Source organism: Misgurnus anguillicaudatus, chromosome 16, assembly GCF_027580225.2.
Source record: "Misgurnus anguillicaudatus chromosome 16, ASM2758022v2, whole genome shotgun sequence".
In the NCBI taxonomy this organism is placed as follows: domain Eukaryota; kingdom Metazoa; phylum Chordata; class Actinopteri; order Cypriniformes; family Cobitidae; genus Misgurnus; species Misgurnus anguillicaudatus.
Window position 1 is genome coordinate 23,766,656 of NC_073352.2, and position 23,715 is coordinate 23,790,370.

Below are 23,715 nucleotides of genomic sequence, written 5' to 3' on the forward strand. Positions count from 1 at the left end.
ATGAAGATATTTATCCAAGCACATACTGTATATACAAAGTTCCAGAGAAGCACCAGTCCATCCCATTGTGGTGGAAAGACCACAGATGTCTTTTTCTGGTCCATACTGAAGAGACAGCGCTCATCTCGGTCCCTGCTGGCACAGCTATGTGATTATAGCTGCTAATTATTCTCTGGAGAGAGCCGTTGTCGTATAGAGATGTGAGCAGATATCCCCAGGCTCCCTGCTAGATCTCCCCAGGAATGGATTTAAATAAAGATCACACTAAAAATTTAAATACATCACACACATTAGATCACATCAAGTATCACGGAACCCCTAGCACGGCTAACACATGTAGCATTACATCAAAACCAGACACATGAATGGAGTCCAAACCGATTGGCTTGGGGCTCGAAAGCCTTCGCTCATATCTATAGTATCTAAATTGACTCCATACTTGAAAGGAAACAGCAAAAAGTTCAAAAGCTAATGTGGCAGATGAATATTATCTAGTCATAACACATGCCTAAAAGTGTCGGTGGAGGTAAATCTGCTTAGATGCGTGACTATATTGACAACTAGTTGATGATCTTTCATCTTGAAGGTACTGTAGGCTTGATGCTGATTACACGAGAGCGACATGCTCATCTTCGTAGGTCTGATTCTCTTCAAATCAATAAGACCTGCTCAGGGCAAGGACACACTCACCCTGTCCTCAGATCAGCTTAATCAGCGCTGACCAACTACAAACGGCGCCATCACCGGGTCTGCCGGGAGTGAATTGTGTGTGCGCTCGAGAAAAGTGATAGAGAAGATTTCACACCTAACGCGTCACTGATGGGGGCTGAAGTGTCAGTTCTTTCATCTTTCTGAAGGACACAATGAAAATAGAACAGGCAATAATGATAACATTAATGACAGATCTTTCCCGAACATGCCATTATAATTGGAAAGACAGGGGGACTGAGACAAAGGAGAAAAAGGCAATGTAAAGTAGGTCTTCAGAGTGCGTTTTAGATGTTTAGAAGGCCTTGAAGATTCATACCATACATATCACCTAATGAGATTGTTAGCGCTAGTTTTGTAGCCAAAACATCAGGGAGTTTTGCTCCTCAACAAAGGAGAAAGTAAAGTGGTGTTCGAATGCCATCGCAGATGGATCCCAAAAGAACAGAAGCTTTTTTGAAGTGCAAGGAGAGAATATGATCAATTGCAAGGCCAGCTTATGAAGCAGACCATTTGAAGCAAAACAGAAATATGCATGTCTGAGTTTTATCTCTATTGTTGTCTAAATAAGGGAACACATGTCTATATATACAGTACATATAGATATTATATGTATATGAACCACAAAAGTGGCTTAAGGCCGGCAGTTAAAGAAGCTATAACTGAACCGAACGATAGCCATTTAAAATAATGAGGTAAAAGAAGTGCCATTTATATCATAAAGAGTGGTGCGAACAAATGGGGCAAGTTGTTTGTGTCACAAACGTAATTATGCACCCCACGGTCTAATGGTTTATTTTTCTTCTCCTGCGTGCCTCTGGAGTTCTCGCTGTATTAGACTATGCCCCGCTTTCAAGCACCAGCACAGATGTTACAGTCTAATTAAACAGAAGCTCACTGTTGCTGTATCCACTGTGAGCAACTAGGCAGAGATAGAGAGAGAGAACGAGAGAAAGAGAGAGAGAGGTTTTTGGACCGGTTTTGACCCTAGGTGGTGGTTATGAAATATTCATCTGACCAGGGCCTTTTGAGATTCTTTAAAGAATGAACTTTTAAGTATCAATTTAAGAACTGCTACATCTACTTTCCCCATTCTTTCAATAAATATCTGTCAAGATAGAGAGAAAGCATAAGATAAAGTAAGACGAGGTACACCACAAACAGAACCAGACATCTAAAGCGAGAGATCTGAGCAATGCAACAGAGAACAACTGAACACAAAACTACACGTAAACTTCTAAATGTAGGTTTGGGAGGAGCCTGATCATACGGTCCTGTCAATCATTTCACAGGCATATAAAAGCAGCCACCTACATTTCCATTCGGCATCTCTTCTCCACCCTGACTCCTCCAGTGATTAAATTTACTTCATAATGATTACATTTAGCAGCACCTCCTACGATAGCAAGCCAAATCAATGTAATATTATTGCTTTGTTAAGACTGTATGGGCAGGTTAACTCACTAAATAACATGCTTGAAATAACTTTCTCGATTCTAACTTTCCGGATGTTTCCAGACTGTAAATGAATTTAAACCCCTCTAAATCAGATCCTACAGTATGAAGGTTGTTTCTAGGTACTCAATCCCTGCATTCAAACTCAAAACTTTGTTATGTCTGAGAGGGACATGCTAAATACAACTTTTTAAGTGTGTGGGTTGGTATATGTTTAAGGGGACATGAATAGTGTATAATAACATGTTTATTATGCTATAAACATGGTTTACGGCAGTGGTTCTCAAACTTTTTCAGCGTGCGGCCCCCCTTGTGTACGGTGCATTCCTTGCCGGCCCCCCCAAAGACAATTATGACAATTTTGTTCTAAAACATAACATTTTAATTAGACAAAACATATTAAAGTATACAAAGTAGGGCTGTTGGTTAGTAGCCTTATTTTTTTAGGTTAAATTACACAGAATTTATGAAAAATGTATGTATTTTATAAAATGTCATAAAACTGGGGCCCCCCTGGCACCATCTCGCGTCCCTTGGGGGCCCCCAGTTTGAGAACCACTGGTTTACGGGACATAGGAAGTAGAGGTCTACACGGGTCCAAAAATTCCTACCCGAACCCGATCAGACCCGTAAATGTGCTACACTGAACCGACCCGGACCCGTCTGTTGTTTTGAAAGCAGGACCCGGAACCGACCCGGACCCGTCTATTATTTAAAAGCTGGACCCGGATCCGACGCAGACCCGTCTATTATTTAAAAGCTGGACCCGAACCCGTCCGGGAAGAAACAGACCCGACCGGCAAATATTCTTGATCTAAATGTTATTAATAAGTCAATAAACAAGTAGCGAAAATTAAACTTTTTGTCTTACCCATAACGTTAGAAGTTAGTCTTCTCCCTCCTTGTACCTGACTGTGTGTGATGCACAATCCTTATTTCCAAGAAAGTTCCATCCATGTTATTCCTCTCTTGACGATTGAAATGTTTAATGCTTATTCCAGCTTTAAAAAGTCCACTTTGTTGTGTATCGGGTCAACTTGCTTAATAATGTTTGCCCATTTGGATTATAATGACGATTGCTCGTTCGGTGTCATAGCTGCTTTCGTTAGCTTTACTTTGCTATCATCTCTGTGCTCTTTGAGCAGAGTCGCGAAAACTTTAGATATAACAGCAAGACGGTCAATTTATAATATTATTATAAAAATTATAGAAGTCACGTCAGTGCAAAATGCGCGGTACGGTGGAATAGGTCCCGCCTTCTAATTAAAATAGCCAATTGTCAAAGGTAAAGTCATTGCGTCTCACTGCAGAAGCTCCTGACTGGTAGCCAGAGAAACATTACAAGAGCGCATGCGCGTTAGCTGCCTGGTTGGAGCAACCAAATATAAACTTTTTAACGCAACTTTAGCGTCATAGAAAAAATGTATGCGACAGTTCATCTAAGTTTTTGTTGCTGGATAAATATTTTATTTAAATGTGAGTGTGTGTTCTCCGAGTCCGATCGACCTCGGGTATTACCCACAATGTTAAACAGACCCGGACCCGAAGTAATAGATTGAGACCCGACCCGGACCCGGCTGATCATTTAAAATATAGACCCGAACCCGTATGGGTCCCGGGTCGGGTCCCGGGTCTTCGGGTCTCGGGTCTTCCGTGTAGACCTCTAATAGGAAGTGTCCACATAAACTGAATGGCTTAAAAAAACTTAATAAATGGTACTTTTTCATAAATTAAAGATTATTTTGACCTTTTAACCTACCCCAGTCCCTATCCCCTCAACAGGTTTTGGTGATGGTTGGGGATAGGGACTGTGGTAGGTTAGGGGAATAAAATATACAGTTTGGACAGTATAAAATGCATGGCGTCTATGGAAATGTACCCGTAAACCACATATGCAAACAAGTGTGTGTGTGTGTGTGTAAGTGAGAGCGAGAGAGAGAGAAAGAGAGAGAGAGAGAGAGAGAGAGAGAGAGAGAGACCAGAGGTGGTGGAGGAGAATAAGCATGTTGAACTAAAAGATTTTGAAAGATGTAAAATGCATTAGAGATGTTACAAAACATCTCACATAAGCTTTAGTCATTGTGCAGTTTTAAAAATGGTTTCATTTATGTTTTACTGAAGCATTAAGTGCTGGATTTCGAAATTTTATGCATATTGCCCAAAGCTTTCGTAACTGCAGTGCCAACATGTTGTGTTTCTAATAAGGCTGGCACGCACAGCAGTTAATTGAACGACAGAAATTACAGACTGAAAAATTCTCCAAATATTTTCTGTTGTTTTTCCTCTCTAACAACATTTGCATGTGTATGTGCTTGCCTTTATAGTATATATATATATATATATAAATATATATATGTGTGTGTATGAAACTGTGGCCTTTGGGGTGGGCTATTTTTTCATTTTTCCTTTGAGAAGCATGACAGCAGACCTTTAAAAAGAGAGAGAGAGAGAGAGAGAGAGAGAGAGAGAGAGAGAGGGAGAGAGGAATATAAAGGACTTGAAATTGGAGAGGAGAGACATATAGAAGTTTACCTTCGTGGAAAAACAGAGGAGTGAAAGGGGGTGAGAGAGAATAAGTTGAGGATATGATAAAGGGAAAACTAAAGAAAAGGTGAGAGATAGAGAACGAAGGATGATAAAGGACATAGGGGAGGCGAGCGCTTTTGTTCACGCTTAGGCTCACCAGCTGCTGTGTACAGATCTGTAAGAAACCTGATCTTTCTCTCCCACTCTCGCCTCTCTCTCTCTCTCTCTCTCTTTCCCTCCTTTCCTACGTTCTCCTCTTGCTATTAAAATAAGAGATGAATTAACTCCACACTGACCCGGGAGAGAAGAGGAATGTGCGTGTGTGTGGATGGGGGTTGTAAAATTCGACAGTGTTTTTACAGGAAGCTGTATGGGAAGAGATACTGTATTTAACACAAGTCTGTTAAAATGCCATCTGTTTTAGGAATAGTTCATCCAAAAGTAAAAATTCATTTAATCACTCTCATATTATTTCACTTTTTAGATTATGTGAAGAATCCTGGTCCTTGTTTTTAAATAATGAAAGTGTGTGAAGACTTGGGCTACCATAGTCTAAAATTTATTTAGCACTTTTCACAATTGGTAATTGTTTCACATTGACATTAATAGAAGCAGGGGAAACACAGAAAAATCGACAGCCAATGTCGGCTGACTCCCCGGGGTTGAAAAACCCCCTAGGAGAAAAAACTCCCGACATGTTTAGCCTGGGAGGAACAAACAGTCCTAGGAGGTGAAAAACCCCTTGGGATATATATATATATATATATATATATATATATATATGTATATATATGTATATATATATATATATATATATATATATATATATATGGGATGTAAACAGTATGTAAACGGATAGGGAGATTAAACGGTTTCCGTCATTGGTCAGGCATCGGCTGGGGATCACGTTCAAGGACAGCCAGTAGGTCAGTGGTGTGTTGACCTCCATGGCAGCCCGAACTGGGTCTGTTTGTCTCAATGTCCTCAAGTTCAAGGACGAGACAGGGAGAGAGAAACAAAATCCTATTAGTGTAGGGGCCAATCGCATGTAATGCAATTGTCATACAGTGTTGTGTTTTAATATATGCTCGGTTCCAGACAGGCTAGCTATTGCAGCATTAGTATATTACCCAGACAAGTTATGTGAATGCTTTGTTAAAGAAAAAAGTCTTAAGTTTAGATTTAAAGTGATCGACTGAAAGACTGTTGATTTATACACTGTAAAAAAACTTTTTGCACTTACATTTTTAAGTTTAATCAACTAAGATGACGAAATGCTGTAACTTTTTGAATTTGCTTTAGTTATGCCAACTTAATTTTAAAAGTTACAGCAACTCAGTTAAAATGGCTTGTAAATCAAAGTTAATTAAACTTAAAAATTTAAGTGCATTTTTTCAGTGTATGTAAATCATGGTTACCAAAAAATAACAATGGTTGTGCTACAAAACCCATGGTTAAATCATTGTTGCTGTATTTGTAAACTATGCGCTTGCCAATAGTAATCAATAGTAATCAATAAGCCCCCCCACCCCAAAAAACATGGCTATTACAAAAAACCCTGATTATTTTGTAAGAGTTACATGCACATTTATAAATGGTCTGTTCCAAACACAAATGTATTGCATTAATTGAACTATAGTGCATAAATCAGTATAATCTCCATTTTTTTTAAATACATTTTTCTTTTGGGTTTCACATGAGAACCAAAAGTCATATGTATTTTAAACAACATAAATAATAACAGTACAATTTTAATTTCTCATTTAACTACAGTGTTGAGAGAACCTCAACAAGAAGACTGGAGGAGATAAATAGGAAATCAACTGCTATTTAGTGCACGTAGTACTATGGACTGCTATGTAGTACAAAAACTAGGCCAGGTCGAGCATGTGTAATAGAGTGGACCAAAAGTGTGTGTGTGAGAGAGATGAAGAGAGAAAGAGAATGTGAGGTTTTGTAGATATGAGTTTGGTTTTGTGGTCAGGGTGGGTGGTGAGCGGCCATATGGTAGTGTGCTCAGCCTGAGAAGAAAGCCCCAAAGGTGGGGGAGAGAAGTGGTCCATCACAGTGGTCATCTGGAGCTTATTCCTGAGAGAACACAAGACCTAAAATGGTCTTTCCTCTGTTGGCCTCCCTCCTGCTGCCGTAAGATCTTCCATTCTTTCTTCTGCTCCTTCCCTTTGGATCATCCTGAGCCCTTTAGCTTTCCTTCACTGTAGACACATATAACTACTGGAGTGTGAACATTAAAAAAAGAGAGAAAGTGAAGACATTAGTTCTTCTTATCTCTTTCGATGCGCTTTCAGAGGTGAAGAGGTTACTGGGAGGGAGGTTAAGCGTGCTGCAGGGATTGCGAGTGTGGTGGGGGTCTACTATGGCACGCATGATGGGTCATTTTTTTTAGTCTGGAAAATAAACACTTGAGACGAGAATATGAAGTCTCTGGTCGGGGAATGGAGGGGGGACAACAGCTGTGACCCAAATATTATCCTTTCTGTTGCTACAGTCATCCATTTACACCCTCACTCTGTCATCGCAATTACTTTACTCTTCTCTAATCTGCATGTTTTATCCCCGTTTCTTGTTTTGTATTGCATTATTATTATTGCTTATACTTAATCTTCTTATTATTCTTCTGCTAAAGAAATAACTTTTCATTTAGATTCTGCTACATGAATGTGGTCTACTTTTTGAAAGGTTTTCAGGAAAGCACCACAATATAATGCAACACCACATTATAATAGAGAGAAGGGGTCCTAGTCCATCTAGTTGGATGCTTAAGTTGTTTCTTCCTCGTAGTTTGTTCATCTTAGAAGTAGAAAAAGAAAAGCGATCTAGTTTAGTTAATTTTTAAAACCCAGTTCTAACTGAAAGCTCAGCTGTTATATATTATTTGCGAGTGCAGCAGTCACGTTTAGACTAAGCGCCCATTTCCTTTTATATTTTAAACATTCTGAAACCGCTTATTTACATTTTCCTCATTCTTCTGCGTCTAGTCACAAATACAGCTTTGGTTCTCTCCTTACATTCACTGAGTTCATCAACCAGTGGTCCAGCACAGTGTAACGGAATGAATAATAAATTATAAACTTTGCTTCACACAGTAATAACAGTCCCACAATCCACTTGAGTCACATCGAATCACAGAAGCCCAAGAGAAATCTACTCCAGAAATTTCTAGACACCTTCGTTCCAGCTACACAAATTATCCTCCTCGCACCGCCTTTATCTACAGATCTTTCCCTCGGTTATGAATTAATCTCTGTGCTCAATTTTTTCCTTGTTGAATTTTAGTCTTGCGAATTGTCGGATAAACTTGAAATCCTTCCTCTATTTTTCAATCTTTGCCTTCTTTTTCTCGGTTTCAAGTGTTCAGGGTCAGATCCACAGTTTGCAGTGACTTTCACACAAGCTGAAGTGAGGCTGGATCTCAGAGGGGCCGGGCTGAAAGGCTGTCTTTGTCTGGAAGAGAAGAACTGTTCACATCTGGCAGAGAGCTGGCCTGGCTTAGTTGATGGAGGGTGGCGGGGGGCTGCTTGGATTGCTGTCTGGCTTTGCTGAAACCATAACTGCAGCTTTAAATGAAGGAGATTCCCCCCCCCCAAATCCTGAAGGTTATGAGGATTTGGCAATACTTCTGAGCAGTGATGGGTTAATTGTTCACTCAGCTTTTTTATTTTCTTGATGTGCCCCTGGATTCCTGTGATCAGAGGGAGTGGAAATGTTTTTCATCGCTGTTCAATGTTTTTTGTGCCAGACGTATGCCAGATCAGAGGGTAAAAGCAAGTTCATCATTATTGAAGACCACGGCCTTGCCCAAGAATACACACGCACACATGCATACACACATAAAATGTGTTTTTTTTTTTTTTTTTTTGCCTCCAGGGCACTTTTCCCATAACAGCGTTAATGCATTGAATATTTTTTATTTTTCCTTTCTCCTCCCAAACACTTCTTACCCTCATGGGATGCAACAACACGATTGCCTGTCTCACATTTTCTCTGACCTTTAAAACGTCCTTGAGGCTCTGTAAATACTTTTTCCCTTTTTGTCCTTCCACCATAACACACAAAAAACTCCTTTTTGCTGCCTGGACTTGAATCTAAAAACTAGACCTAATTCTTACATTTGGCATGGAAAAGTTTACATTAGTGTGTCCCATTTCTCGTATGTACCCCCTCCTTGCACCACATACTGTATTATGGTTTGAGTACCCATTTTTTGCACACTAAACCAGAAATCTACATCTGTCCACCATATTTATTGACTAAATGTGTCTACGAATGGTATGCTTAAAGAAGTAGTGCACTTAAAAGTGAACAATTTTCGCATACTTTACTTACCCTCATGCCATGCCAAATATATGACTTCATTTCTTTAGTTGAACACATAAGAAATAATTGACGACGGGCCATTGAATTATAAGAAAATAATGCACACCCAAGGTACAATGCGGCACGACGCGGCACGGGTGTGCATTATTTTCAAATAATTCAAAGGACCTTAGTCAATTATTCCTCTTATACCACGGTTACCACAAACATTGCTCTGGTGCCTATTTTTAAGACATTTGACAAGTTAGGTGTGCGGTTATCAGAAATTAAGGCATACCCACGGAACATTTTTCAGCCAATAAGAATACAGCATTCAACAGACCCGTGGTATAAAAACAAATAATTATTTTTGTTTTAGGGTAAAGATGGCAAAGCACCAGAAAGCACATCCATCCATCATTAAAGAGCTACTATGGTCCGATTCACGATTTCACATTTCCTTTGGTGTGTAAGTGTGTATTATTACATGTTAACAATATGCAAAATGTACATACCCCAAAGTAAACGATGACGCAAGTTATCATCTCCAACGTAAATCTCTTTTCTTGGAATACAACAAACACACAGATTGTAGTCAATAGTTTACTTCCTAGGATTGGTGATGTAGACAAGACCGACATTATCATAATTCCTCCTGTTCGGACTTCCAGCCTGTAAGTTAACTCCTGTTAGCATTGGATTGTGATCGAATCTTTCAAACATAGTAGGGAGTGTCACATTTCAGGATGATGTCAGAGGATTCAGGCCAATCACAACATACAGATTAGCTGGCCAATCAGGGACATCAAATCTATGAGTTTTGTACAAAATCAATGAGTTTCAGGAAGACAGTATCTGGAGCTACAAAAATGTATAGAATGTGGTAAATAATGTGTTTTTTTAATCATAAACCACGTGAACACATTGTATTATACCAAATTCACAAAACAACGTTGTTTTTTAGAAATGAAATAGGTGCACTGTAAAGTAATCTAAATGTTTTCAGATTTGGATAAACAGTTTCTTTAAGTACATTATGGGTTTTGTGTACACCCATTTGTTTCACTGTACATTTGGTTACATTATAATAATAATTATACAACACATACGGTATCTAGGCTTAACATTTTCTTTTAATTAATAAAAGATTATTGTGAAACAAGATACTGTGATCCTAAAAAATTTCAGCAACAGAAATCCAGTCATACAGGGTTATGGCAGAGCGCAAAACTGAACAGCAGGAAAATCTTCCATCGGCAGCACTTTGTGGCTAGCATCACCCACGAACGTCTGTTCCTCAAATGCGCAATTATATCTTTCAGCAAAATCATTGAAGTATGCAAGATGAAGGAGGCCTTACATTAGAGGTTAATTGCCCATGCGAGAAGGCGAGGGTAGCTGAGCACGCGGGTATGTATTTTAATTGGAATTTAAAGTGACAGTTGCAGGGGAAATGCAAAGCCACCTCACCGAGTCCTGAAGTGGCTGAAGGTGCATCTTCCTATCTGCCTACTTAAAAGCAAAATGGAGAAAATAAAGAGTGACAGAGAGCCTAAAGCGAGAGAGCCTTTCATTAATTGGTGCATGAAATCAGTGCTTCACTCATGAAACGAAAAGAGTCGGATCATAACATAACACGACAGGTGGACAGGTCTGTCAGTGAATGACGCAAAGTTACTGTACTTCATTTTAATTTTGTTTTTATATTTATCTTTCTTACATTTTCATTTCTTTTTCATTTACATTCATTTATATCATTTTATTGATCAATTAACCCTTGTTATAAACCCAAAGATGCACAGCTGCAGAATCATGGTTCTTAAAGCAAAGCAGCTCTTAAAATCCTAGAAATTCAACCTAGAATTTATTCTCCATGTCTTTCTTTTCCCCTCACAATGGGGAATACTACATGTTTGTAATGCTAATTTGCTGAAAATAAATATGCAAGAAAAGTGTATAAAAGTCACAGATCTGCTGAAGCAGGGTGGAACGAATAAGCTTTGGAGATATTTGAAGAAAATCCCAACTTTAGTCACAGCATGAGTGCGGGATGGAAAATACACCAAGTGAACCACACAAAAAGCCGAGCCACCCATGCGGTCAAAAGCACAACAAGCAGAACGCAGCCTAGGTCAAAAATAAACCATTGACCAGACGGTTATTACACCGCCAAATCTAATGCCAGTGCTAAATCTGAAAGGCTGTGAATATATCGATTAGGCATATGATGAATCTTGCACGTTTGGCTGACGCATCCCTGTAGGGCTGGATGAGTGAACTGTAGAGAAATCCAATAAAAACTAAATAGTATTCCACTAACTTCAGTCGTCTTCCTCAGTTAATGGCTCTAAAGCGAAGCTACTCGTCTTTGACCCTCTGGAGGAACTCGAGAACAGATGACAAATGTGCTTCAACTCAAAAAGGCGGAAAAAAACAATGAGTCCGAAATCTAATAAGTAAGCCAGATCTGAGGAATGATGGAGTAGGTAGAGCCGTGGCGCTATCAGTCAGGAAAAGTGTGGGAAGAGAAAACGGAGCGGAGAAATGAGGAAGGAGGGGGGCAGGTTAAAGGATCTTCCAAAGAGTTGGCCCCATTAATGTTTAACAAAACGCAGTAATGAGGAGAGAGCAGACCTCAAAGGCACACGGAGACATGAAGATGAAATATTTACTGAAGCCAGTGCAGTGTTTTCACTGCGCTGAGAGTGATTGTCGGCCATGTTTTATTCATGTGCCATTGTTTATGTGGCTGTGACTGAAACTTCAGTCACCACTCACAAAAAAGACAGCTAATTATCCTCATCTCTCTCTCTCTCTCGTTCTCTTTCTCTGTCTGGTGCATGCTGGGATGTAGCGCTGTGTGCCCATGTATGTTGTGATTTGGAAATTTCTTTATTTTGACTTTTTTATCAACCTATTTGAATTAATTATATAATCTATCTATCTATCTATCTATCTATCTATCTATCTATCTATCTATCTATCTATCTATCTATCTATCTATCTATCTATCTATATATCTATCTATCTATCTATCTATCTATCTATCTATCTATCTATCTATCTATCTATCTCTATCCATCCATCCATTTATAGATACATCCATCCATTCATAGATCTATCCATCCATCCATAAATCCATCCCTCCTTAGATGCACAGATCCATCTATCTATCCATCCACCCAAAGATCCATCCATCCATCCATCCATCCATAGATCCATCCATCTATCATCCATTCATTCATAAATCCATCCACCCATATATACACTGTAACAAATTTCTGTAATTTCTACAGCAAAATTTTACAGTTACTTCTTGTTCTGTCATTTTACAAAGTTTAGCTGTACATTGCAATGCATTGTGGGTCAAAAAACTATTACAGAAGTTGACAGCTTTTCCCCCACAATAAATTACAGGTATATTTGCGCTTGCCTGTAAATGATGCAGTATTACAGTTATTCACTGTTGAATGTGTTGCACGAGGCAGCTTGACGCCATTTTATGTCGGATTGCAGAGGAGCAGGGACATTGCCACGCCACTCATGCACAAAATGTAAGTATACTATTATAAATAGCTATTATAATTGTTAATGTTGGTTGAAATATGTGTATCAGTCAAGCCCCACAATAAAGTTAATAAAGAAATTTTGAACAAGCAATCCCAGGTGAAGCAGTTTAGTGGTTAAAATAAAGTAAATGGTATAACTTTAATGTTAACCCTTTTCATATTTATATTGGACTTCAATGTATGTGCGTAAACGTCACTGCAAGCAGGGTGCGTGCATGCGCGTATGTGCACATCCACATTGATGCATAGGTCTTATACATGCATACCCTGGTGAAAAATAAATATACTTTATTGTATTTCAAGTATATTTAACTTTGCAATAGTACATTACAAATATACTTACAAAGGAATGTACTTTCTTTAAACATATTTAAAGTATGCTTACAACATATTTGCGCGTATTTTTTACAATTAAACTTTAAACATACTTCAAAATAATTATACTTTAGTATATTTTCTAAAAGTATACTTTAGAAAAATATACTTAAAGTTAAAGTTTTGTGCAATTTTTAAAGTATACTAAATTTAAACTTATTTTAAAATGTATTTTAGGTATACTTTATCGGTATGCTTAAAGTTATCATTATAATAATGCACTGACAGTATATTTCTAAAATACATTATTTAGTATTCTTTAGAAACAGTATATTTTAAGCACATTTTGAAAGTATATGGGGTGTACAAGTATATTATTTTATGGAAAAATAACGTGGGCTTAAAATTACGAGAGAGCAGTATGTTCTGTTACATTTTATATTGTAGATGTATACATTTGTAATATACTATTAACATAATAAGGTACACTTTAACTTCACTATAGTCAAGCATTGGATAAACCAATGAACTGTGTTTTACCACAAAATAACCATGGTTTTGCTAATAATAATCAATACACCAAAAAAAAAACATGGTTACTAAACTTTTAACACAAAAAAAAAAACATTCATTTTCGTAAGGGGAATATGAGTGTTTGTTTTTTTGTAGTTTTTGAGTCAATTGCATACCGCTTTTAGCTGTACACATTAATTAACTTAAACAGTTTTCGTAAATGCATTTCAGAGAAAAGTGAATTCTGAGATTTGAATAATGCATCTGACGTGTGGGATGACGTCACGACGCACGTATTTTGATTTTTAACAGTCGTTCAAGACAGACGGATTCAGTCCCAAGGTACGTTAAAATATCTTAAAATTAATATATTTGATTATCGTTTGACCATTCTGAAGTTTATCAGTAGACTATCATATTTTGAATGCGAAATGTTGTCAATAACGCGGTGTCTAACTCGCTATAGTGATAAGCTGCTGTGTAGCTTAGCTTATAGCTAATGTTAAAGGTTTGAAAGATAGCACTGTTAGCCTGTTATATCGAATTAGTACACCCGATTGTTTTGTTAAATATATGTATTGGTGTGTATGTATATGTTCATGAAAAAAGGTAGCGTCAGAAAATCTGTTTTTTTAATGTAGCGTGAAAGTTAACCCTTTATTGACTGTTTAGTGGTTGTAAGGCTTTTACCTAACTTAACTGTATTTAGTATTAATGATGCTGCATTCTTTCCTCAGAAGCTAAAGTTTTTCAAAGACATTTGTAGGGAGGACTTTGCAGCTAATGGTAAGTCATTTTAAACTCATAAGATATAATAATTCATTCGTAGTAGTAAATCAAGCTTCAGTTTAGATAATGTTATATACATATTGAGGAAGTTTCCCGGACAGGGATTACACTAGTCCTAGACTAAAATAAATGTAAGAGCTGTCCAAACTGAAAACAACTTGAAATGACATGTCTTGAAATACACCAGTGTCCTTTGTTTTGCCTCAGAATGCACACGAATGATGTTTTTATTAAGGCATGTTTTTTGAAACTAGTTATATTTCTTAATTAAACTAAGGCCTAGTCCTGTTTTAAGCTAATCCCTTTACCGGAAACCACCCAATTGTCTGCTTGTTGCATTTTCTTTCTGACAAGTTTTACATTTAAATTTAATACAATAAAATCTTTCTTTAGGAGCTGAAGTATTTTATGTATGGAGGATTTTGCAGCCCATATAGGCAAGTCATTATAATGAAAACTCTTTGGGGTGGTTTCCCAGACAGTGATTAGCTTTATCCAGGACTAGACCTTAGTTTAATTAGGATAGTTTTAACAAACATGCCTTACTAAAAACATTACTTATGTGCATTACGATGTAAAACAAAGGGCACTGATGTATTTTAAGATATGTCAGAAGTTGTTTTCAGTTTGGACAGCTCTTACATTTATTTTAGTCTAGGACTAGTCTAATTCCTGTCTGGGAAACCGCCCTTAATATATATGATGACATTTTAGTCAAGCTCTAGTTTAGGTAAAAATATATCTGCTATACAATCTCTGCCAGTAAACTATAGATTTAATACAGTAAGTCTTAAATGTAATGTTTTAATATTAAACACTGTTTAATTGAGCTTATTGTCTATCTTTTTCAGATTTCCTAAGCCTGAACCAAAACCTGCCAGACTAAAGTTGATTTGGGAGAGAAAGACGTTGTAAACTTAATCATTCAATGAGTAATTGTTCAATTTTTAGGCAAATACTGTACACTTTGAATGCTGTGAATAAAACTATATTTTAAATATATTTAAAATGACTTGTTTTTGACTGTATTAATCAGCTTTTATTTATTTGGAAAAAATTATTTTGGTTATGTTACCAGCAAGTAATCTATTCCCAAAATAGCACTCTTTAAGTTAACTAATTATTAACGCACTTGAAGTATACTCATTACTAATCTAGCTGCAGGTATGTAAAAGTATACAAAATGTAATGTACTTGGCATATTCATTTTTCACCAGGGCAGTTTTTAGAATTTTGGATTGGCCAAAAATATATAGAATGTATGCAAACAGTCTATTTAAGGTATACTGATTGTATGTTTGCAAGACACTCATAATACATTTGTAATGTACTCCTAACATAAATAAAACACACTCTAAATTCACTTATCAAGCATGAATTTAGCACAAAAACAGTCATGTACTTAAATTGTACTAAATACACTTAAAGTTGTTCCACTTTAGCACACAAAAGTACACTAAATACACTTAAAGTTGTACTTTGTTACAATTAATATACAACTAAAATATATTAAGTACAAAATTAGTTGTTCCAAAATAGCACTCTTTAAATAAACTAATTAATAGCACACTTTAAGTATACTGGTCATTAGTGTGACTGCAAGTATACTTAAGTATATCAAAATTAAATATATTTAGCATACTATTTTTTCACCAGGGTACATATATTTTGAAATATTAAAATATTGATAGGATCAGATCGAGAGTTTTTAACAAACGTGCGTGTTCATAGGCGCAAATTCTTTCTCCGCCGGTGGCAGCGTCAAGCAATGCTTAGCAACGAAAGAAGCTCTGAAGCGCCCACGCGATTTGAAGAGGAGAAAAGCGGCGCGGTAACGTTATCCGCGTGGTTTCAGACGCGACATGTAAAGTAAATGTAAAGCAACTGTGCGTATGTGTTGGCCATTTCGGTGGCTGCTCAAGCCGAGCCCCGGAGGACCCAGGGGATCAGGGCATATCTGCGTGTTTATTGTAGCACTTTCACTCATAAAACAACAAGTGAGAAACCTTTTTGGGGTTATAATGTTTCCACCTGCGCTGAAAACGCGTTCTGATGGTGTACTGGTAGTGCAGATTGATACTTTTTCGCAACTTTGAATGAGAGAGAACGGCCGTTTCTCAACCGAAGGCTTCAGTCTCCGGAGGTCGCATATGCAGGCTATATGTCATCAAGCCTGGTTTATTATTTTCATTGCAAGTCATAAGCATATTACAACAATGTATGATCAACAAAGAATAATAGTCAAGCTTTCAAAAATGATATTGCTATGAAAAATTACTGTACATTTGAATCTATTTTTCTTTGTCTTTTAGGTGTTGGCAACAGCAACAGACGTTGAAAAAAGACTACAGTTTCCTGACTCTAATTGTCTAAGGTAGTCTATTTTTTGTAATGAGTTGTAAGCATTGCAAAGACGGGCTATGAAGGACACAAATTAGTTTAACGTGGATATGTTCATGTGGAAAGCAACAGATTTTTTGCATGTAAACCATTTGTTTATGCTTAGGTGAATCAGCGTTTGGATGCTGAGCATCGGGTGGTTGTGCCTCCACATCCCAACTTCGTGGCTGGAATGGCAGCTTTGTTTTCTAGCTACTACAACTTCAATCTGGTGTACCAGGAGGAGCAAGTGCACACTGGAGTTCATTCAAAGGTAACTATGTGCTTGAAGTACAATGCGGTTTATCATTATTTTGTAAAGTGTGCTATTATGAGTAACAGAGATTTTATTTTGCTTTAAAGGTGCAGTGTGTAATTTTTAGAAGGATGTCTGGACAGAAATGCAATATAATATACAAAACTACATTATCATGGGTGTATAAAGACCTTTTCATAATAAATCGTTATGTTTTTATTACCTTAGAATAAGACGTTTTTATCTACATGCACGAGGGTCCCCTTATGTGGAGGTCGCCATTTTGTGCACCATGTTTCCACAGAAGCCCTTAACGGACAAAATTTTTTGTCTCCGACAATGACACGTTTTTCTGTTGGCGGCTACTGTAGCTTCTCTATGCGTTTCAAAAGCAAGGGATGAGCAGTGGGCTGAGCCGTTGGTTGCAATTCGCAATCTCTCCACTGGATGCTGCTAAATTTTACACACTGCACCTTTAAGTGTGCTTACAGGAAATCCCTTTAACATGATTTTTTAGTTGATAAATTGGGTTAAGTTAGCAGTTATTTACCCAAATGCTTTATATCATTGCAGAACCAATTAATTGTAACATTCAAACATTGACAATAAAGATTTATTTGATTATATATTTTGAAAAGTAGTTCTGCATTGGGGTAACTCAGCATTTAGGTAAATAAACTGCAAACTTGCTTATCTAGAATGTTTTTCAAGTCTGAAAGCACTATAAAGTTGCTTAATACACTTAATATGGTGTATTATGTTATGAATACTAAAATGTTATATTGTTGTGGTTTGTTTTATGTTTTGTTGTCCTTTGAAGCAGGGGATAGTCGGGAAATTTTCAACCAGAGGACCTGCTGCTTGAGGTTATGTTAATGCAAACTAACCTAACCATAACTCATGCAATTTTGTGACTAGAAATCCAAATCATCCCTTCAACTGTTATGACCCTATATTTCACTATTGTCATTGCATTGCAGAACCACTTCCTGGTTTAGCTTGCCTGGACAGCACAACTGAAATTAAATTAATAATAATTACCAGCTGAATTTTTCTGTTGCAGTTTTTCTGCACTTAAGCTGAAAAGGGCAAATCAGCTTGATTTGCACAGCCTGATGTATTTTTGCACTCTCATGTAGAGCAGTTAAGGCACTTTTTCATAAAGTTTATTTTCATGTGATTTTGTGATTTCAGATGCTTCATTGGACTGAACCCGTCCAGTGGGACCAAGACAGCAAAGGTGGTTAGCCAAAATAGAGGGAAGGTACAGGAGAAACTGCATTAACCCTCACGTCTCCTCTCTACTTAAGCGGCTGATAGATTTTGAATGGCTTCAATTGTAAGTCTCAAGCGACTTCATCACAATATGAATGGACAATGTTCTAAATGTTTTCTGAATTTCACTGAATGTTAAGAAAATGAATAGAATATGCTGTTAAGAAAAAGACATTCTGAAAATGTACAGTATTGTAACACTGTATTTTGTTTTAATAATAAAATTTCATGATTTTGCATCTTGGACTATGGTTTTATTTAACAGTTGAAGAGAACCTTATCCAATGATGTTTGGATTTAAAGCAAGCCTGGTCTTATTTAAAACACTTTACAATAGGCATCAGCAAAGATTAACTATTTATTTTTTACAACAACACAATGTATTGTAAAGTATTTACAGATTTTTGCTGGCACCTCGAGTTGGCAGCAGAAAGATGTAATTATTTCAAGACACATTATGTTGTTGTAAAAAAGATTCTACAATAACATATTGTATTGTGAGGAATTTACAGATATTACCTGGCAACTAGAGTTGCCAGGTAATATCTGTAATTTGAAAAGAAAACAAGATAATGTTGTAAACTAAATTACAATAAAGTAGTGTTTTAATATAAAAACCTAATACTTTGCTGTAATTTATGTACAACAATAACCTGTAAATGAAATCCAGTATTATACTGTAATTCATTTTTACAGTTATTAAAAGCAAATTCACAAAACTTTACAAGACTTTACTGGCAACTTTTTTGCCAGGTACTTACTGTAAAATCTACAGGCAAATTCGTTACAGTGTACATAGATCCATCTATTCATTCATAGATCCTTTCATCCATCCATCCATTCATAGATCCATCTATCCATCCATCCATAAATCCATCCCTGCTTCGATGCATAAATCAATCTATCTATCCATCCATCCATTCATTTTTAGATCCATCCATCCATTCATAGATCCATCCATCCATAAATCCATCCCTCCTTAGATGCATAGATCCATCAATCTATCCATCCATCCAAAGATCCATCCATCCATCCATCCAACCATCCATCCATAGATCCATCCATCATCTATTCATCCATAAATCCATCCACCCGTAGATCCATCCATCCATCCATCCATCCATTCATAGTTCCATCTATCCATCCATCCATCCATCCATAAATCCATCCCTCCTTAGATGCATTGATCCATCTATCTATCCATCTCTCCAAAGATCCATCTATCTATCCATCCATCCATCCATCCATCCATCCATCCATCCAAAGATCCATCCATCCATCCATAGATCCATCCATCATCCATAAATCCATCCACCCATAGATGCATAGATCCTTCCATCCATTCATAGATCCATCCATCCATCCATCTATCTATCACAAAACTCATCTTTACTTCTGTACATAACTTTAGTTAGAAAATGTAAGTAATGTTTGTGCTTTATCTATTGGCAACATCTGCTGTAATATTTTAAGCTACAGTGGGGAATCATTACTAGAAGATGCTTTAGCTGCTCAGCATTCAGGGGGCATGTAGTGAGACAGCGAGAATGAGGTGAGGAAATCAAAATGTTGCAAACTTTAATATGCGCCTCCTCAATCTTCGCTAACCACATGGACCTCAATGAAAATCGATCGCAATACCTCTAATAGGCTTTTAGAGACGCCTTATATATCCTTGTACATAAGCATTTACATGCTAAGACGCACTTGCGCTAGCGTACACACACATACACCTGACGGTACTCGTTCTTGCCTCTCGCTGCGCTGTCTAATGGGCCTTTAATTGATTGAATAAATCTGACTGGATAATAAATCACAGACATAAGGAGAGTGCTACATCCCTGTCATCCCTTAGTGCACTAAAATATTGCTTGAACATGGTTAGCATTGATTTGACCTGTTTTAAGTTGGCAGTAAAACTCATCACGACATTGCTTTAATACTCTCACGCTCGTATTCGCATCAGATGATTGCTCCTCTCGAAAAATGATTGTCTCTCAAATCAAATCAAGGAAGAGTTTTGTTCATAGCTTTACCGGAATGATTCGAGACACGGGAGTCTTCCACGCTTACACTCCGCTTTCATCAGCAATCACTTAAAGATGCCTGTGCATATGATTATGTGTTTGATGATGATGTTTCCCTGCTGAAAAAAATTTCCCTGCCGGTCCTGGATCTGCTGGTGAATAAGGTGTGTTTTGCAAGTCAAAAAAAGCAAATGAAAAGTAAAGTTGATGCCTGCGTCCCCACTTTTCCCCGAAATCCCGTCCAGCATGATTTGACCGAGCAGGTGACTTCAACAATCCTGATGGGTTTCTAATTTTGTGTTCCAAAGGTCTGTGACATCTGTAGCTGAGTACGGACCAGCATGCAATTCATGCTGGTCTTTATCAGCAGGGTTGATCCAGATAAAGCTTCTGCACTTTGCACTGTACCAATCCACGCAAAGCTCTCATAGTATCTGATCCACATTTTTAAGCATGTTTAATCAAAGGCCAGACAAGCTGCTTCCTTAATGCAGTGTAAAGACTAAAACACATACACATCCAGACGTAAGGTGCAAATATGGGGCGTGCAAGATAACGACAGCAGATTCCATAGACGTGTAACATTAGAGACAGCACATCAGAAATCTGCCGCTCAAAAGAAACATCAAAGGAGTGTAATTGAAAATGGCATAACACTCTCTTTTCCTCTCTCTTGCATTCTTCTAGGCCATTAAGGAAGATACTATACATGTATCTGTGTCTGTCAGGGCCCAGGGCCAGAAACTAAGCACGTCCACAGAGAGCTTTTAAAAGAGTGTGACTGAGTGTATGTGTGCACACCCTGCAGTGATGTGTGTGTGTGTGTGTGTGCGTGTTCCCAGCAGCGAGAGAGAGATGGATGGGCATTTCAATGCAGGTGTGTGTAATAACAGTTCCTTAGCTGCTACACCCTGTGTTTTTAAATGTGACCCTGGACCACAAAACAAGTGTTTTATATCAAGATTAATAAATCATAAATAAGCTTTCTATTGGTGTATGGTTTGTTAGGATAGGACAATATTTGGCAGAGATCCCAATTATTTGAAAATCGAATTATTGAGAAAATCACCTTTAAAGTATGTGATGTTTTCCACAGCCCCGGCATTACTGTAGAATGAAAAAACTTTCACCGGAACAGGTAGGCTAAATATGATTGTCTTTCTTCACAAAAACTTGTCAAACTAAATAAAGAAGATATTAATATGCCGACTGTGCAGTCTGTATGTAGCTTATGTTTTTCGTTCGCTCTGGACTCTAGCTTGGTGTTTCGAGTTTGTTTACATGGCGATAGTGTACTTTGTGTCCTTGGGTTGGTATAATATAATTTCTGTAAGATCAAACAGTACTGAATTCGTACTAAAGACTGACTTGTAACATATTTTCAGAACCCAGTCTCACGGAGTTGCGTATAAATAGCACGAAGTGTAAAAATCGTGCAATACATACCCCAAATTCCACTTTGGCGTGCATATGATACGCCAGTCCTTCCCATTCACTTAAACGGCACATCTTTTCTATCGTTTTATTTATTGGAAAAAAAGATTTTCTTTTCAACTTAAAAAAAATATATATGTATTTTTACAAAATATAAGCTTATTATAAGCCTTCTGGCAAAATAAAAAATACATAAAACTTCAAAAAAGTATGTCATAATTAAAGGCGGAGTCCATGATGTTTGAAAGCCAATGTTGATATTTGAAATCACCTAAACAAACACGCCCCTACCCCAATAGAATCAACCCGGCATTTGATTTGATTTTATTGGCTATAAGTGTGTTTTGGTAGTCGGCCCGTCTCCTTTTCCAACGCGTTTTTCAAACATCGTGGACTCCGCCTTTAACGTCATTTACATAAACAAATATTCAAATATTTTATTACTGAAAAAAGCTCATCCCTACTTTAAAGTTGTCCAAATGAAGTCCTTTGCAGCACATATTAAAGTGCAACTATTGTCCGATTCACAATTATACATTTCCTTTGGTATGTAAGTGTGTATTAGTACATGTTAACGATATGCAAAAGGTACCCCAGATAAATGCTGATGCGAGTTATTGTCTCCAACATAAATCGCTTTCTTGGAGTACAACAAACACACGGATTGTATGCCACAGTTTACTTCCTGGGCATGTTGATGTGGACATGACCGACATTATCATAATTCATCCCGCTTGGACTCACAGCCTGTAAGTTAACTACTGTTAGCATTGATGTGACCCAATCTTTCAAACATGGTAAGGAGCGTCACATTTCCGGCTGACGTCAGAGGTATTCAGGCCAATCACAACGTACAGATTAGCTGGCCAATCAGGGAAACAGTGCTTTTCAGATTGATGAGTTTTGTATAAAATCAGTGCTTTTCAGGAAGGAAGAATATCTGGAGCTACAAAAATGTATGGTATATGGAAAAAATTGTGTTTAACCATAAACCACATGAATGCATTGTATAATACCAGTAGCAGCTAGTGCTAAAAAATTGTGGGGGATGGACAAACTTAATGTCAAACTTTTACTGTAGTAATGCAGGACAGTAAATAGACAATTTTCAGGTGATGAATAATCATTACTGCTTAGCTAAAATGCTGAAAATGTTACTGTTGAAGTCAACTGTTAAAGCATGAAATAAATGTATATGAATCTGTAAATTTGTGTGTAATACTGGTTTATTATCAGTTACAAACTAATCAAGGTAATCATTCACACACACGCATGCACATGCATACACACAAAAACACACAGCAGAGGTTGGGTAGGACATTTTCACTTGTAAAAATTCTGCCATCAATTATTTTCCGTAATTTCATGTTTTAATGATAATAATTGTTTTCGTTCACATGTTTATTTCTAATCATGAACTTACAAGATGAGCATACAAGTTGAAAAAAAAAATATGTATTTGTTTGTTTTAAACGGAGTTTAAAGAAGAGATTGCACTGTCTCTTTCTCGTGTGCCACCGGCGCTGCCATTGTCAATTTGTCAAGAAAGACTGGCTCCGCCCGCCGAATCTCTCTGCCACGTGACCACACCAAATAGAGTAAAACTCCATGTTATTCTCCGATGTGCCCAGAGGCAAAGCGCCCATCAGAAAATTATTACTGCGCGTAATAAAAAACAACGTTATTTTGTGAATTTGGCAGGGGCGGTAACCATTGATTCATTGAATTGATCATATTTAGTGATGTTTTAATAGCATATCAGAGCTCCATTGGTTAGATAGCGAGGGCGCCTTTTTTTGGCGCCCGAGCATAAAATTGCACATTTATGATGATATGCGGCACACGATAAAGTTGGCAGACAAAAAACCCCCTCCTACTAGGGTGTAAAACACGTACACCTGTACAGAAGAAAGTCATGTCTTTTTGTCAAACTTAATTTTGGTAGGAAGGGCGGTGTCTAAGCGCCCATAACAGACCAGTCGCCCCTGCCAAATACACAAAATAACGTTGTTTTATCGCAATGAAATAGGTGCACTTTATAATGATAAATTTCTTATATATGTACAGAAAATTTACAAAATATCTTCATGGGACATTTACTTAATATCCTTAAGATTTTTTTGCATAACAAATCTATAATTTTGACCCAATTTTT

At 37.3% G+C, this 23,715-nt stretch overlaps 2 long non-coding RNA genes across 2 annotated transcripts; both read left to right on the plus strand.

Moving 5' to 3' along the window:
* Window positions 1–12,268: 12,268 nt before the first annotated feature.
* Window positions 12,269–18,338, plus strand: LOC129451028 (uncharacterized). Its single transcript, XR_012357985.1, has 4 exons — window positions 12,269–12,557; window positions 16,502–16,563; window positions 16,696–16,842; window positions 18,019–18,338. It is a non-coding gene; the product is annotated as an uncharacterized lncRNA (long non-coding RNA).
* Window positions 12,873–15,117, plus strand: LOC129446687 (uncharacterized). Its single transcript, XR_012357984.1, has 3 exons — window positions 12,873–13,742; window positions 14,138–14,186; window positions 15,041–15,117. It is a non-coding gene; the product is annotated as an uncharacterized lncRNA (long non-coding RNA).
* Window positions 18,339–23,715: the final 5,377 nt, after the last annotated feature.